General features: G+C 42.2%; 1 protein-coding gene across 5 annotated transcripts in view; it reads left to right on the forward strand.

Moving 5' to 3' along the window:
* The window catches only part of CLYBL (citrate lyase beta like), a 392,684-nt gene that overhangs the window by 46,510 nt on the left and 330,103 nt on the right, over nucleotides 1-16,071 (forward strand). The gene's annotated exons all lie outside the window — the stretch shown is intronic.

Here is a 16,071-nt window from a genome sequence, read left to right on the forward strand (position 1 = left end):
CCTTATATATATATATCACAGCTACAGAAACTCCTTTCTATTAAAATTATTTTTGTTTTATAATACAAGGAATTGTACTCTTGATAGTTGAGTCATCTTTAATCCGTGTTAGAAAATATCTCAAGAGCCACAGTTTTAAATATATGTATTTGTTTGTTTTTATATACCGATATTCACCCAAGAGTATCACATCAGTTTACATAATATCTAGTGCGATAGTGTGATAACAGGTCACACTATCTTTACATTGAGACATTGTAAAACTACAGCGAAGTATAGTTTTGTAAAGGATAGATTTATAACATTGTAAAAACAAAAACAGCTTAAATACATAAAAACTATTTTTTTATAGTGTTTAAAAAATCTAGTGCGGCATACTTAACGTACTTTGCCATATACTGAAGAATAGCGGTCAATGCTATATCTCTTTCTAAGTTATAATTCAAATAATACTGTAAAATGATTTTGTAAACATTTGTGTATATTTCAGCCTGCACAGTTAAGTATGAATGCCTGTTTGTCTTTAATTCTTTTGCATGTGATTGGCTTTTTATTTCACTTTAGCCATTTATCATATCGTGTTGTCCCTTTGTGCTAGAGTGTGTGAGAAACATTTATCACTTATTAAATCCTTGTTTAATTCCATGCTTTATGCCTTGTCATCAGAATCAATACAATTCGTCTATATATTCGTTTTTGTTCTAGTTTAATTGAGCTTTAAAAGAAATCAGAGTGGTAGTAGGCAGTATTTTAAATGTAGCTTTTTATATTTTGTACTTTTGAAACAGAAATCATTTTTTATAATAATATAATATCTGTGCACGTTTCCTAACAGCATGATAGGACGATGTTTTAAAAAAGAAGAAACTCAGAATTAATGAAATTAAATCCTACTTTAGGCTCTGCATAAAATGATCAGGTTTGGCTTGTGTGTTGGGAATATTTTTTCTTCACACTGTAGCTTTCTCTGAATAATACACACAGAGGGCATTTTTCAAAGCCGTTCACACAGGTAATTAATTTGCAAAGGGTCCTCACTCAGGCTAGCGGTGCGTGTGGCTGCCCCCGTGCCCATACTTTTAGCTTGGTTAAAAAGAGATGTTCCTGGGGCTCTGCTGAGGTCAGGGGCATACGTGGGATTCCCAAAAGCACAAACACTATTTCATCCTCTCTACTGCTCCCACTAATTAACAGGTGCAAGGTAATAAATTAAAAAAAAATAAAATAAATGAATGAAGGTGTCTTTGAAAATTAGCTGGAAAGATGCCCGCTAATAATACCTCTGTATTTTACAGCTGTGTGGGCGGTTTGGATATTTTTGACATTTAGAGGCACATGAAGTCCCTGTTCATGATCTGTGTTATTCCTTTTAAAGTTGACTATGCCTCAAGAGATATATCTAACTTTCCAGCGAGATCACCCTCTGAGATGCATAAAGGGCTCGTGGCCCCAAGGTAACTCTTGCCTTCGAAAATTACTTGTGGACCCCAAAAAAAAGCTAGCTTCTTGCATCCATCTTCCGCCTTCCCACAGAATAACTTTGGAAGTCTTACTGCATCTTAAACCCCACCTGACTTAGAAAAAAAATGTGGGTCCCCCTCTATCTGAGAGCAAGGGGACTGGATGAGAGCCCTGCCAGTGCTGAAGTCCAGTGCTGCCAGCTGACCCACAGTTCCCCTTGGGGCATCCGAATGTTTCCCAAGTTAGGTGGGGGGGGGGGGGGGGCTTTTACATTGCTCTGTTCAGGAGGAACTCGGGGAGTAGAGGTTATACCAGGGTGGGCAAGGGAGATTCAACAGGGGCCTAATGTATTTTGCCTATAGGGCACTTGTTTATGGGAGTCCTGCCTGCCCTTTTAAAGATCGTGGCCTTGGGACCCTGACTGTGCATTGCCTATGCCAGCAATATAATTTCCAAGCCACAACGCATGCACTGCAGTTTAGTGAATATAACAGGAATTAATTTGCATTAAAATGACACAGGAATGCCGTTTTACAGCATGTTTGACAGTAGGCCCCTTATTGATGTCACATCATATGATAAGTTAAAATTAATGTAATGAGTTTGCTTAAGATATTTAAACTACCACTGTAGGTTATGCACACATTCGCTCTACCTCTGTGTAATATAGGCCACTAGTTACTAGAAAGGCAGAGTATCCTTATGTTTTTAAATATGTTTTCAGGTATTAATGAAAGATACTTTTAATAACTGGTTATTTCTTGGGGAAAAATGTGGAAAGATCTTGCCTTCCTTTTGCATTATGAACTTTAATAGAGAGCAAAGAAAAGTCAGTCTCCATTTTGAACAAGATGTGAATATATTTTAGAAATTGCATTATATCCGGCTTGCATTGGAGTTTTAAACTGATTGATTAAAATGAGGTAAAGGAAGAAATATATGAAGTTGTTATGGCAACTGCAATACTTAAGTTAAAATGTATGCACTCTGAACATGGTAAAATGCAGGAAAGGAGCTAACCAAGCATTAGAGCTTGTGTTGAGTAAAGTAGCTCAATGATGGCTGCTAGAAATGTGCATTCTTTTGAATCCGAATGGGAAATGTGACCAATAAGTTGATTTTCGTTTGTTTGTTGCAATTGAACTGAAATAATGAGGCACCTAAAAAAAAAAAATCTTTTTTCGGTTCAATTGGTTTGGTGCTATTAATATTTATGGGAGAAGCAAAGCAATGACATTTTTTTTTATTTTAAGACAAAGCAGAACCAGTTGGGGTTGGGACAAAGAAGGAGCAGGACCTTTCATGTTCATGCACTTTTTCAACTAGCCTATCCCAACTGCATGTCCATGGCGTCATAATTATTTTAGGTGAAAATGAAACTATGAGCAGTCACTGGTTTTTGGGTTTTTTTTCAGTCATTCCTCTACTGGATCTCAGAGAGAGAGAAGTCGTAGGTTCTGAAGCTCCTTGCTTTAAAGTTCAGAGTTAATAAATAGCTTTTAAAAACAATTTAGATTTAGAGGAAGAAGCAAGGCGTGCTGATACAATCACTGTCACTGTATCCTAGCTATTGTTTGGAGTAGTATCACCTGGAGAAACTTTAATCTCTGTCAAGTGTTAAAATGTAAATAGGGACCTTTTTAGTTTTTATTGTATTTTTCCCAGTAATTTATCAGTGCTTATTAAATCAAAAACAGGAGAAATCAGTGAAAAAAGACTCAATTTTTTCTGGTAAATATACTTTTTGTTCTTCTAATAATTTCACAAGAAAAAATAAAACCTGAAAATGAAGGTTCCCAAATGTATATAATCAGATAGCATGCGCCAGTGTCTGCAGGAATGATATAGCACGAGAGAGCGACTCTGTCTTGCAGCATGTAGAGAATGCTCAGTGACTGTCATAGGGAGCAGCTGGATTTCTCTGTATAAGAGTCAGTGATTAGTGTATAAATTCTTGTATAGGTGTGACTCTTGTACTGAATTTGACTTGGTGTACATAATCAGCAAGCATCTACAGTTCACTACATCAAAAGTCACTGTCTGGTCTGCTGTCTGTACGTGTGCAGTCTAGGGTTTACACTGTAATATAACCCACTAGTGATCTGTTTTAATAAATACCATTATGTGACTGGTATCAGAAGGCAAACATGCCAATAGGAGAAGACGAGGGAAGGCAATTCCTCCCGAGAGACCTGGGGGGCCGGCACACTAGCAGTGGTGATGAAAGACATAGGGTCATGAGACTAGGAGCCCTCCTGCTAAGATCAAGAGAGGCTTTTTTCAGAGGGGGGAAACCAGCTAGAGATGCAGGGTTGGATAAGAAGCTGGAACAATAGCCATGGGCTCCGATCTCCACAGTGAAAAGCTGCAACAGCAGTGGGGTAGGACTAAGAAGGCTTCAGCTAACGCTAGCACAGTGTTGCCTGTTTCGTTCTGAGCAGTGTATGCAGCAGATCTTTGAAGAACATATTGATTCAGATGAATTGTGAGGGATTTGAAGAATTAGAGGAAGTATAGAAGCTGAAGAGGGTTTCGAGAACCTGGTTGCAAACATGATTTCTGGTGAGCAGCATATCCGAAGAGGCAGTAAAGTGCTTCTGTCAGGGCCAAGAGGCCCCTCAGGTACTCAAGAAAGTAAGAGATGCCCATGGCCTTTTACCTCCTGTTCTGCCCTCAAACCTAGCCTTAGAGGTAGCATTCACGGATCCAGAGAGGGACTCCTGCAAGGTGTGGAGGCACTTTACTGTTATTATGGAGGATCAGCATTTTGCAGAATGCATTTGCTGTTGGAAGGCCATCGGTGGTCTGGAGACCCCCATCCTTCATTTAAACCAGTGGCAAAAGCAGGAAAGCCACAGCAAAGGGGGAAGTCAAGTCCCTCCCCCCAGCCCCTGCCATGTCAGTAGCTAATCACCATAGAGCAGATGGGGGGTTTCCTCATCACAGTAAGGATGATAGGTGCACAGTGCATCAGGGAAATGATTGCCTTGCAGGTGCTTGAGAAGGTGGGGTTTAAGCAGCCTCCAGTTACAAAAGGGCCTTCTAGGACAACATTTACTAGGCAGGTGCTTCCTGCTCTGTGTACTCGGCGCCATACCCGGATGATTCGGCACAGCTGGCCAAAGTGGAGGAGAATAGTATCCATTTAATCTGTGACATCTGGACCAGCCAAAATGTTATGTACGTCTACCTCTCCCTGATGACGCAGTTGTTGCTTCTGGATGAGGCAGGGTCAGACAGCAGTCCTATAGGAGCACACCAACAGGGTATAGATGGGCCTTGTTGAACACCCAGGTGATGAATCAGTGCCATATGGCATCCCGCATGTTAGCACTGATAAGGGGGAGAACGGAGGGCTGGCAGCTAGGCTGGAAACATATCACTGTTCCATTTTTTCCTATCAAATCGTTACATTTTGTGGACCTAATGATAGGAAAAGCAGCTTTACCTGAGCCCAGGCTAAGATTGGATGCCAGCGGAGGATAGCAGGATCCCGGTTCAACCTGAGTCCGAGTCAGACATGACTGTCTGCACAGAATCCAAGTCCGAGTCGGAGGCAGACAGAAGGCGGCAGACCCAAATCCAGTCCAGGTCAAAGGCAGGCTGCTGGCAAGAGCAATCCAAACCAGTCCGGGTCACAGGCAGGCAGACAAGCAAGAGAGAACAAAATACAGTCCAGGACACGAGCAGGCAGCAGACAAGAGGAAGCCAAGACAATCTGGATCAAAGCAAAGGCAGGATCAGCAGGGAAACAGCACCAGCACAAGCAATAACCTGTAGTCGAGGCAAGGCTTGTGCTGGAACGCCGGGAAGATATAGGCTGGATTTCCCGTGCTAGTGCGGGGACCATTGGGAGGCACGTCGACGTGCAGAGGGGTACGGAGCCAGACGGCCGCGCGGGTAGGACAGCGTTGCGCGGCTATGACGCCACTGTTGCTTCGTGCTGCTTCGGGAGGACGTCGACGGATGTCAAGCCCAATTTGCGGCGGTAACACAAATATTTTTTTAACTTTATTTTTATTGAAATTTAAATTGAAACAAATTTTGTGGCAGAAAAATGTGGAGGATAAAGCACAAAAGTTTAAGCAGTATAACATCACAAAGGTAAAACAAGAATAAACCTCTGATATTAAGGAAGAAAAAAAGAGAGGGAGCACAAAATCCATTATGAGTGAGAAAATAAAGAAAAAAGAAATAAAAAACAGAGAAGAAAAGCATCATATAGTATTTATGTTAATTGAGAATCTAGACTGAATCTTAATTGAGAAGGCTCAAAGGACACGAATTTCGTATTAAGGTGTTTCATTTACAAGGATAGTGGAGAGTAAACAGTGTGCCAAGAGCCAAAACTTCCTGGTGCATAGAAAGCAATTTTTTCCTCACTATTGAGTTACTCTAGTAATATCTAGATATATCCTAATTTTTTGACCATGGAACAAAGTAAATCCATTATAAAAAAAACAGTCTCAATATAGATTCCCGGTCTAGAGCAAAGACAAAACAGACCAAAGCCAATTGGACATCACATGAAATTTCCAGAAGGCTGGTTAAGTCAGGCCTAACTTCTTGCAATGTCTCTTTTAATCTCCGACAAAAGTTAATACTACCTGGCGCGCGCACATGTACTACCTGGCGCGCGCACATGTACTACCTGGCGCGCGCACATGTATGCCTGATTTTATAATATGCGTGCACAGGCTCGCTCATGTTATAAAACCCGGGGTCGGCGCGCAAGGGGGTGCACAATTGTGCACCTTGCGTGCACCGAGCCCACTCAGAGCCGCGCTGCCTTCCCCTGTTCCCTACCCCCCCACCTTTCCTTCCCTTCTCTTCCCCTGCTTCCTCCGCCCTTCCCCCCTACCTTTTTTCTCTTCTTTTTTTTGTTTCACTTCAGCCCTGGGGCTGAAGTAAGTTGCGCACGCTGGCAGTCGGCCGGCGCGCGATCCCAAGCACAGCAGCAAATGGCCACTGTGCCTGGAGCCTCTTTCCCCACCCCCAACCCGCCCCTTTTTGCAAGCCCCGGGACTTACACGGGTTCCGGGGCTTTACGCGTGTTGCTGGGCCTTTTTAAAATCTGGCCCGTATTTTGTAAAGAGATGTACAGGTGGAACAAAGGCAGGGAAATTTAGGGCTCTAAAATTCAGAGATCTAATAGCATTCTCAACATTTTCCAGTTTTTTAGCATGTATTATCTCACCTTGAACTAAATTATAGGGTCATTTTCCAAGATGCAATAGCCTATTATCACCTGAGTTAGGACATTATTGCACGCGATAACGCCCTAATGCACGAGCTAATGGGCTTATCTCGGCGGTAAAATTAAAATTAAGGGTAGGGGTGGAGTTAGGGAGGTGTTTGGGAGAGGTTTAGGGAAATGGGGTGAAGGCACCACCGCCGGTGATAATGTTTTTGGACATTATCGCCGAAGGTAGCGCGGGAAATAGCACCAACTTTTAGCGTGGCGCTATGGGGGCGATAGTGTGAGGCACGGCTGCACCGCGGCAGGTGAAACCGCACCACCTTGCTGCAGCCGACTGCACACTCGCGCCCCCTTTTTCCGTCCCTCTGCCCCCTTTACCGCGGCAGCTCGTCATTCCTCAGGCATGATGAATCTAGCCCTTAGTTTGAACATTCCGAATTTTAGTAATTCATTTATCCAAGTCATCCAATTTTTCTGTATGAAAGGCAATCACTACTTCGGTAAGCTGTATATGACAATATCTCCGAAGACACATCAACTAAATATAGATTTTTCCAGGGAAACAATGGCAGTCAGTACAGAGTCTAATGATTTGGTGTTTATCCAATGTAACATGATGAATTGTTCTCACCAAACCAATATCTCCAGCTTACATAAGAACATAAGAAATTGCCATGCTGGGTCCAGACCGAGGGTCCATCAAGCCCAGCATCCTGTTTCCAACAGAGGCGAAAACCAGGCCACAAGAACCTGGCAATTACCCAAACACTAAGAAGAACCCATGCTACTGATGCAATTAATAGCAGTGGCTATTCCCTAAGTATAACTTGATTAATAGCCATTAATGGACTTCTCCTCCAAGAACTTATCCAAACCTTTTTTGAACCCAGCTACACTAACTGCACTAACCACATCCTCTGGCAACAAATTCCAGAGCTTAATTGTGCACTGAGTGAAAAAGAATTTTCTCCGATTAGTCTTAAATGTGTTACTTGTTAACTTCATGGAATGCCCCCTAGTCCTTCTATTATTCGAAAGTGTAAATAACCGAGTCATCTACTCGTTCAAGACACTTTCCTCTCATCCCAGGGTATCCAGGCCTTAAGCAAAGGATTTTCCAAATTGCCTCCATGCAAGGCAAGGAGATCTCCCGGCCAAGACAGAATCTCTTCCATGGTCTCCTGCACTGGTCTCATGATACCATGAGGCAGAGCTTCCCCAGAAGTCACTATGCCCAACCTGTCCCTCCATCCACACAGCAGTAAGGCCTCCCCGCTGATGTCATCCGGGATGGAGGAGGAGGAGTCATCAGCACTCTGGGGTAAAGCAATGTTTGAGCATCCAGTGAAGATGCAGCTCACTCTCTGACGTCATCCACAGTGGTTCCAGCACCCAGAGGATTCCTAGATGAAGGGATAAGGAACCATCAGTCTTCTGTTGCGTCGTGTCAATCAAGGGAGAAGCTGGGGAAATCTCTCTAATTCTGCCCTTTCTTTTAGTATGAAGTATTATTTTAAAAGAAAAAAAAAATTTAAAAACAGGAGCTCAAAACCTACATACTCTCAACAAACTGCCATCTTTGCCCCCTTTTTATAAAAAATTAAACCACCACTAGCAGAATAATTAATATCCTCTATTAAAGAATCTACTTTGTGTATACAAACCAGTTTCTATGAATTTTCATTAGAAATAGAGTCCATTATAATTAGAACTCACACATTTATTCAGTTTTTACTCCTTAATATAATCAAAGGTCTCTGTTTATAATTTTTTAAATTTACTTTGCACATAAAAAATAAAGTCCAATTTATCTTGACTCTTATGTTTCCATATTCCTGACACTGTCAATATTTCGAAAGCTATGGCATCTTTGTTTTAAATAAGCATGACCTTCATAGCCTCCATATGCTTATTTAAAATAATTGCGATGAGCTCTAGAATGCAAATCGCACGTGTTTGGGACTTGATAAACTTAGATAAATACCGCTTTTTTTGACTGTTTCTAAATGTAATTGAATGTCCCCCTGAAGAAGCTTTCACAGCTGTGGTCTAGGGATGTTTCTGCTCCAGCTCTCTCCCTCCTCTTGCCACCCATTGGTGCCTAATATCTTAGATATTCTCTTAGATGTTTAAGATCTTTCCTAGCTGTACAAAGTTGACCGTAGTGCCGATCGCCAAATGCACACACTACGATGTTATAGTTCTTAATCCCTCCGGTGGCCCTCTTTTTACCACTGCTCCTTGCCTTCCTCCTGCTCTTTTCTCCTCCTCCTTTCAGCTGCTCCCCTCTCCCCCCCCCCCCCCCCCCCCCCCCCCCACCCTGGTTTTATGTAATTTCCGCCTTCTGTTACATTGTAAACCGGCATGATGTACCCATGAATGTTGGTATATTTTAAAAGCTTATAAATAAATAAAATAAATAAATAAAACATAACTTAAAGGACAGCCTGGAAAATCTGCTTCTGGTTATAAACCCATTCTTATCCAGATGTTAGCTATGGAAAAAGATATGGTCACATAGCTTAGCCAGTCCAGAACATTAATACCCATTATTGTGTACCACTCTGCTTTATCTGTTTTGAAATATCTGAAATGACTTCATTAACTGCTTATTTCAAGTATTCATGTTTTATTGGCATTTGATCTGATGAGATGTACTGGTTTTCAAGAGTCCACAGGATGATGAACCAGGGGAAGGGACGCAAATTGTGACACTTAGTGATTGCATTCATTTGCTTTCTGATAACACTCACAGTTAAGTGAACGTTTTGTCTGTTTTATATCTACCCTCTAAACAGACTGGAAGAGTCATTTCTAAATGTGATCATTTTAGACAGAATTTCATAAACCTCCCCTACCACCAACAAAATCAGATGATGGTAATACATACTAATCACTCTCCTACTTCAGTTTTAATTTAATCAGTTTGAGAACATAAGTCCTTTAATCAAACTCTGAAGGAATAAAAGCATCTATTGTGATAGTACAACTATTTTTGGTAAGTATCTGGATTTGCTGTTTTGTACCTTTTTAAATGCATATGTGCTTGGAATGAGCAGACAGATTGTAACATAAGACTGAACTGTCAGGCCCCCAGTTAATTAAGGAAAGAATGAAGTGAAATAAGCTTATTTTGAACTGCATGTACTTGGAATCGCCTTCTGCTTATTATAGGTTTAATTTTCCAAAAGTAAAAGCATTTTAGTAAATATCTGAATATTCTCTTTTGACATTTATTATTTCATTGTGCAAAAATAAAGGTCGAACTAAAAAAGCATAAGGTGATATCTTTTATTGGACTGAATCTATTTCTTTCTTAACTTATGGGAGTCAAGAAATGTATTAGGTTACCGTTTTGTTGGACTATTGGCTTATATATTTTTTTGTTTATTGATATTTCTTTTTGCACACGCAGCTACACTTCATTATTAAATTGTGAATTCGTGTCCTGATGACATTTCCATTTTCAGATTAATAATGTATAAAAAAGCATCCAGGGTTTATCTGGAAAAGTAGGCTCTTTCCTTCTTTGTTTTATCAGCATAACTATTTTTTTTTCCTTATTTCACTAAAGTATTTGACATTTTCTGATTGTACATCAGGGTGTAATACAGGAACTTCCGTTATGTGATAGATTAATTGTTTTCCTACAACTTTGAAAGGCCGGGATCCAAACCTTTTTTCCATTCTACTGCAAAATCAACAGCAATAGATCTGTTGGAGGAAGTTCCTTGTTTGAAGCATTCCATGTTTATTACAACTGCAGGTCTTGCTGTTCTGCAGTTTTTATTGTCCATGCAACCTTTGTAAACCATATGTAGTCCTAGTAACTATATTTTGACCTGACATATAGATAAAATCATGTTGAGCAACCTGTGGAAAACATTTTTTGCGTCAGTAACTGTTTTACTGATGGACTGTCATGGTTCACTTATCTCACAAAGCTTTCACATGGTTTGTTTTTTTTTTCTCCTTTTTTGTAAGGATCCTAAAGCTCATTTTACTTTGATCCTTTTTTGCCTTTGTCGAAATGATCCACATTTTAGTTCTAGCGCATTTTTTTTTTTTTTGATAGTGTGTTGCTGTTATCAAAGTCTGTAAACAAATCAGAAATACTAAGTCAGATTAACAGTGTTAAAATGGAATAAACTGGTGGTGAATACCTCCAGAGGACAATAGTGTCTCAACCTCCCCTTTTAAATGTACCCTGCTGCTATCCTTTTGTTTCCTGCCCATTCAGCAAACTACATTTTTCGTTCAGAAGGTAGTAGAAGCATTTTTATCACTGGGCCGGTCAGATTGCAAAGTGTGAGAAAAGACAGATTCTCCCCCATTATTGACCTTGGCTCTCAGACCTCTGATTCAGCTTTGTGAGTTTAAAGAGGTTTCTTATGTTGTAATTTACTGTTGAATGTCTTCAGTGCACCATGAGATGAAAACCTTATTTAAGGTATTCCAGCATCTAACTATTTGGATTTTATGTTTAAGCTGGTTTTATATTTCTCTCTATGGAGAGACTGCTCTGTCTGCTGCTGAGCACGGGACATTTTAAGTGCCTGCTTCCTGCCTGCATCGATTTCATTCCATTATTACTTGCCTCTACGTTCTGCCACTGCTAGGAAGTAATGGCTGGATCCTTCACCTAGTGGACAATCCCCCAAGAGAAAGGTGACCAAAATGGAAGACTTATGAGGAGAGGCTTTAGGATCTGAATATGAATACCTGGAGGAGAGGAGGTGCAGGGGGGATAGGATGCAGACCTTCAGATACCTGAAAGGTCTTAATGATGCACAAACTTCAAACCTTTTCCATTGGAAAGGAAACCGTAGCACTAGGGGTCAAGAACTGAAACTCCAGGAAAATGTCTTCACGGAGAGGGTGGTGGATGCCTGGAATGCCCTTCCGGAGGAGGTGGTGAAGACAAAAACAGGGAAAGATTTGAAAGGGGCATAGGATAAACACTATGGATCCCTAAAGACTAGACGATGGAAATGAGGAAAAGGGTGCAGGGGGGGGTAAACTGCACAGAGCGGCAGTTACTACCCTTAACAGAAGGCATGGAGATTACTACCGGTTACCAGTTAGAAAAGGGTGCATGGGGTAACCTACATGGAGTGGCAGTTACTTCTTTAACCAATTAGCTTTGATGCTTTTGATGCAACTGCCTTTCAAGAGAAGAATCTCTGTCCGTGGTGAGGTAAAATATTATACCCAATTCAAAACTCCACACACTGTGAATGAAATATTTATATGGGATGAGGTAGGTTTCATACACAATCTGTTGCTTGCCTCCACGGCCTTGCTTATATAAAATTCTCAAATGTAATCATGAACCTACCTCCCTCCCATCCGCAATTGTTATTTTTATTAAATATTTTTCTATTACATTTTCTTTTTTAAAAATTCTTCATAGCAAATGCAATCTGAGCCAGCTTTGCGCACAACGCCACTTCAATTTCTTATATACTTTAAATGTCCCGAGAACTTAGCCGTCAATTTCTCCCAACGTGGCCATGTGAAGTGGCGTTGTGCGCAAAGCTGGTCTTTTTATTCTGTATTTGGTGAGGGTCTGTCTGTGCTCCTCATCAGTGACCGAGGTAAGGTATTCTGCTACTGTGTGGTTTCTCTGTGGCGACTTGTAGCAACTTGTTCTGTTTTCCTAGTAGGATATGTACTTGTGTTTTAAGGCCAAGAGTAATATTTGCAGTGTTGCATTTTCATGGGTAGGGATCGTAGTGTTTGAATGCTGGCAGTTAGTGTTGTTTTAATATGGGAAGTTTAGTGAACTATAATTGTAGTTCAGTTTCCTTATGGCTTTCTGAGGGCCAAGCGTGAAACCCAACACACTGTACTATACGGTATGGATTCTAAGTGTCCTCTGCAGGTTTTCCCCATTGGCACCACAGCAGCGTTTGTATCGTTTTAAGTGATAATTTTACCAGAGAAGACTGTACTGTGAATGTCCTTTTTCATGTAAAATCTGTTATAAATGCATAATTATTGTGTGTGTTTGGGGGGGGGGGGGGGCACAAGGCTGTAAGATTCACCTAGGGTGCTTAATGCCCTTGCATCGACCCTGAGAGAGTTCAGCACACACAAGCCGTCACCATTCATCATCTCCTACTTCCTCAGGGGCAAATGCTGGAGTGACATATCAAGGTGAGCTTGTGCGTTCTTTTTAAGCAGGCAAATGGTGCCCAAACAGTTTTGATATCTGTAGGCCACCTGTTTTTGGTTTCTGATTACCTCTCTTGGTACTTGATGATCTTCTCCCTCTCCATACATAGTACAGAATAGTCGCTTCTATTAATAATGCTGCTTTTCTCAAGGGCAGGCCATCCTGCCCGCAAGCAGACCCTAGCGGTTTTCTAGCGTCAAGCATTTTATTGGTAGGGCTGAGAATGAAAATGTATAGTCTATGATTTGTGCAAAGAATGTACGTAAGAAAGAATAGCATTAATTGTAAACACAGAGTAAGAAATTGGCAGAGGGGGGTGGAGCTGGGTTGCCTCCCAACCAAAAAGGCATTCTGCTTCCCCTGACTGCAGACATCTCCTCCAAAATCAGGTCAGCCCCCAAAATCGGCTCCTTACTCCTCAGACGTAAGCGCAAAATGACCACCCTTACTCTACTCCTAGTGCCCCCTCATAGGCCGAGCTGAAACCGTCACAGACAACCTTAGAGGGAGGTCTGTTCCGCAGGGCAGGGATCTAGGGCCATCTGGTGGAGACCTGGAGGTCTGTACACGACCCAAGCAGCCGTTTCTACCATTAAGAAACTTGCTGGGCGGACTTGATGGACCCTTTGGTCTTTTTCTGCCATCATTACTGTGTTTTTATGTTAAGTATGAGTGACGTCTGCTAATCTCCTCACTGTCCGATTACATAGAAACATAGAAATGACGGCAGAAGAAGACCAAACGACCCATCTAGTCTGCCCAGCAAGCTACGCACTTTATCCATTTTTTTCCCCTTTTTTTCTCTCCCACCTGTTACTATTGGCTTCCAGTACCCTCCAGCCCTAATCAATTAGGGGTAGCAACCGCTGTAACAAGCAGGCCACACCCTTACCCCATACTCTTACCCACCCCTGTTTTTATTTTATTTTATTTTTTTTTTGAGATAGCAGCCCTCCATCCTTCCGCTCCGTGAAGGTGGAACACCAACTACTGGCCACTGGCATCCCGCTCCGTGAATGCCTCTGTGGCTACTGCTGCTCCGTGCAGTGTTTGAATGCCTCTGTGGCTACCTCCGCTCCGTGCAGTGTTTGAATGCCTCCTCTTTATTCACGCCCTCTAGACTTGATGGATCCACAGTGTTTATCCCACACCCCTTTGAAGTCATTCACAGTTTTAGACTTCACCACTTCCTCCGGAAGGGCATTCCAGGCATCCACCACCCTTTCCGTGAAGAAATACTTCCTGACATTGGTTCTTAGTCTTCCTCCCTGGAGCCTCAGCTCGTGACCTCTGGTTCTGCTGATTTTTTTCCGACGGAAAAGGTTTGTCGTTGCCTTTGGATCATTAAAACCTTTCAAGTATCTGAATGTCTGTATCATATCACCTCTGCTCCTCCTTTCCTCCAGGGTGTACATATTTAGATTCTTCAATCTCTCCTCGTACGTCATCCGATGAAGACCCTCCACCTTCCTGGTCGCCCTTCTCTGTACCGCTTCCATCTTGTCCTTGTCTCTTTGTAGATACGGTCTCCAGAACTGAACACAGTACTCCTGGTGAGGCCTCACCAAGGACCTATACAAGGGGATAATCACTTCCCTTTTCTTACTCGATATTCCTCTCTCTATGCAGCCCAGCATTCTTCTGGCTTTTGCTATCGCCTTGTCGCATTGTTTCGCAGACTTCATATCATTAGACACTATCACCCCAAGGCCTCTCTCCTGCTCCGTGCACATCAGCCCTTCTCTCCCCATCGAATATAGTTCATTCGGATTTCCACTCCCCATATGCATGACTCTGCACTTCTTGGCATTGAATCTCAGCTGCCATATCTTCGACCACTCTTCCAGCTTCCTTAAATCCCGTCTCATTCTCTCCACTCCTTCCGGCGTGTCCGCTCTGTTGCAGATCTTAGTGTCATCCGCAAAAAGACAAACCTTACCTTCTATCCCGTCCGCAATGTCGCTCACAAATATATTGAACAGGACCGGTCCCAACACCGATCCTTGCGGTACACCACTTAAAACCTCCCTCTCTTCAGAGAGAGCTCCATTTACCATCACACATTGTCTTCTGTCCGTCAACCATTTTGCAATCCAGGTCACCAACTCGGCACTCACTCCTAAGCTTCTCATTTTATTCACCAGTCTCCTGTGCGGGACCATATCAAAAGCTTTGCTGAAATCCAAGTAGATGACATCGAGCGCTCTTCCTTGATCCAATTCCTTGGTTACCCAGTCAAAAAAGTCAATCAGATTTGTCTGACAGGATCTTCCCCTGGTGAATCCATGCTGCCTCTGGTCCATCAATTCTCCGGACTGTAGATAGTTCACTATTCTCTCTTTCAGCAGTGACTCCATTACTTTTCCCACCACCGAAGTGAGGCTGACCGGTCTGTAGTTACCAGCCTCCTCTCTGTTCCCACTCTTATGAAGCGGAACCACCACCGCTCTTCTCCAATCACTCGGCACCATTCCCGTTTCTAGGGATCTATTGAACAGGTCACACAGCGGACCCGCCAGCACATCTCTGAGCTCCCTTAGTATCCTGGGATGAACTTAAAGGAAGGGCCAGAGTTGGGCCTCTGCAAAGTCCCACCAAAGGGCTTGCTCCTTTCAGCATCTCTTTGAGCAGCCTGCGAGCAAGCTGAGAGCAACTGAAATAGGTGCTAGCTGTGACTTGTGATTGAAGTTGAATTTTCCCTAACTGCATGTTTTTTTGGCAGCCTTGTGATGGTATCATCTGTTGAAAACAGAGGTTATTGAGAAAGCCAGGCTTACACAAAGAGAGAGAGGTCTTGTTTGCGTCACACATCTGTATCCCCTGAAGTTCCTGCTTTGTTCCCATTTATGAAGGGAGAGTTTAACTATTCTCTGAAATTGGGTCTCTTAAATGTTTGTTCCTGCTTATTTACGATCTTGTTTTACAGCACGGCATACATTTATTGTGTATAACTGAAATATCGTTTCTGGAGGGGGGGAGTTTGTATCTCTTACGCAGACTGGCCGCCCTGGCTTCTCTTTTCACCTGCAATGTAGATCAGGAAAGAGAGGGGCCAGCGTTGACATTATTTTTCATACTTCTTTTACTGGTTTAATTGTAGACTTGCCAAAACCCAGTACAGTTCCCTTGGGGGTTTTTTTGTTTGTAAAGTTCAATACCAAGCCCAGACTCTCTTGCTTTTTGGTTTATTTTCCACCTAATGTAGGTTCTGGTACTAAACTGGGAATTACTG

The sequence above is a fragment of the Rhinatrema bivittatum genome, chromosome 5 (genome assembly GCF_901001135.1).
Source record: "Rhinatrema bivittatum chromosome 5, aRhiBiv1.1, whole genome shotgun sequence".
Classification (NCBI taxonomy): domain Eukaryota; kingdom Metazoa; phylum Chordata; class Amphibia; order Gymnophiona; family Rhinatrematidae; genus Rhinatrema; species Rhinatrema bivittatum.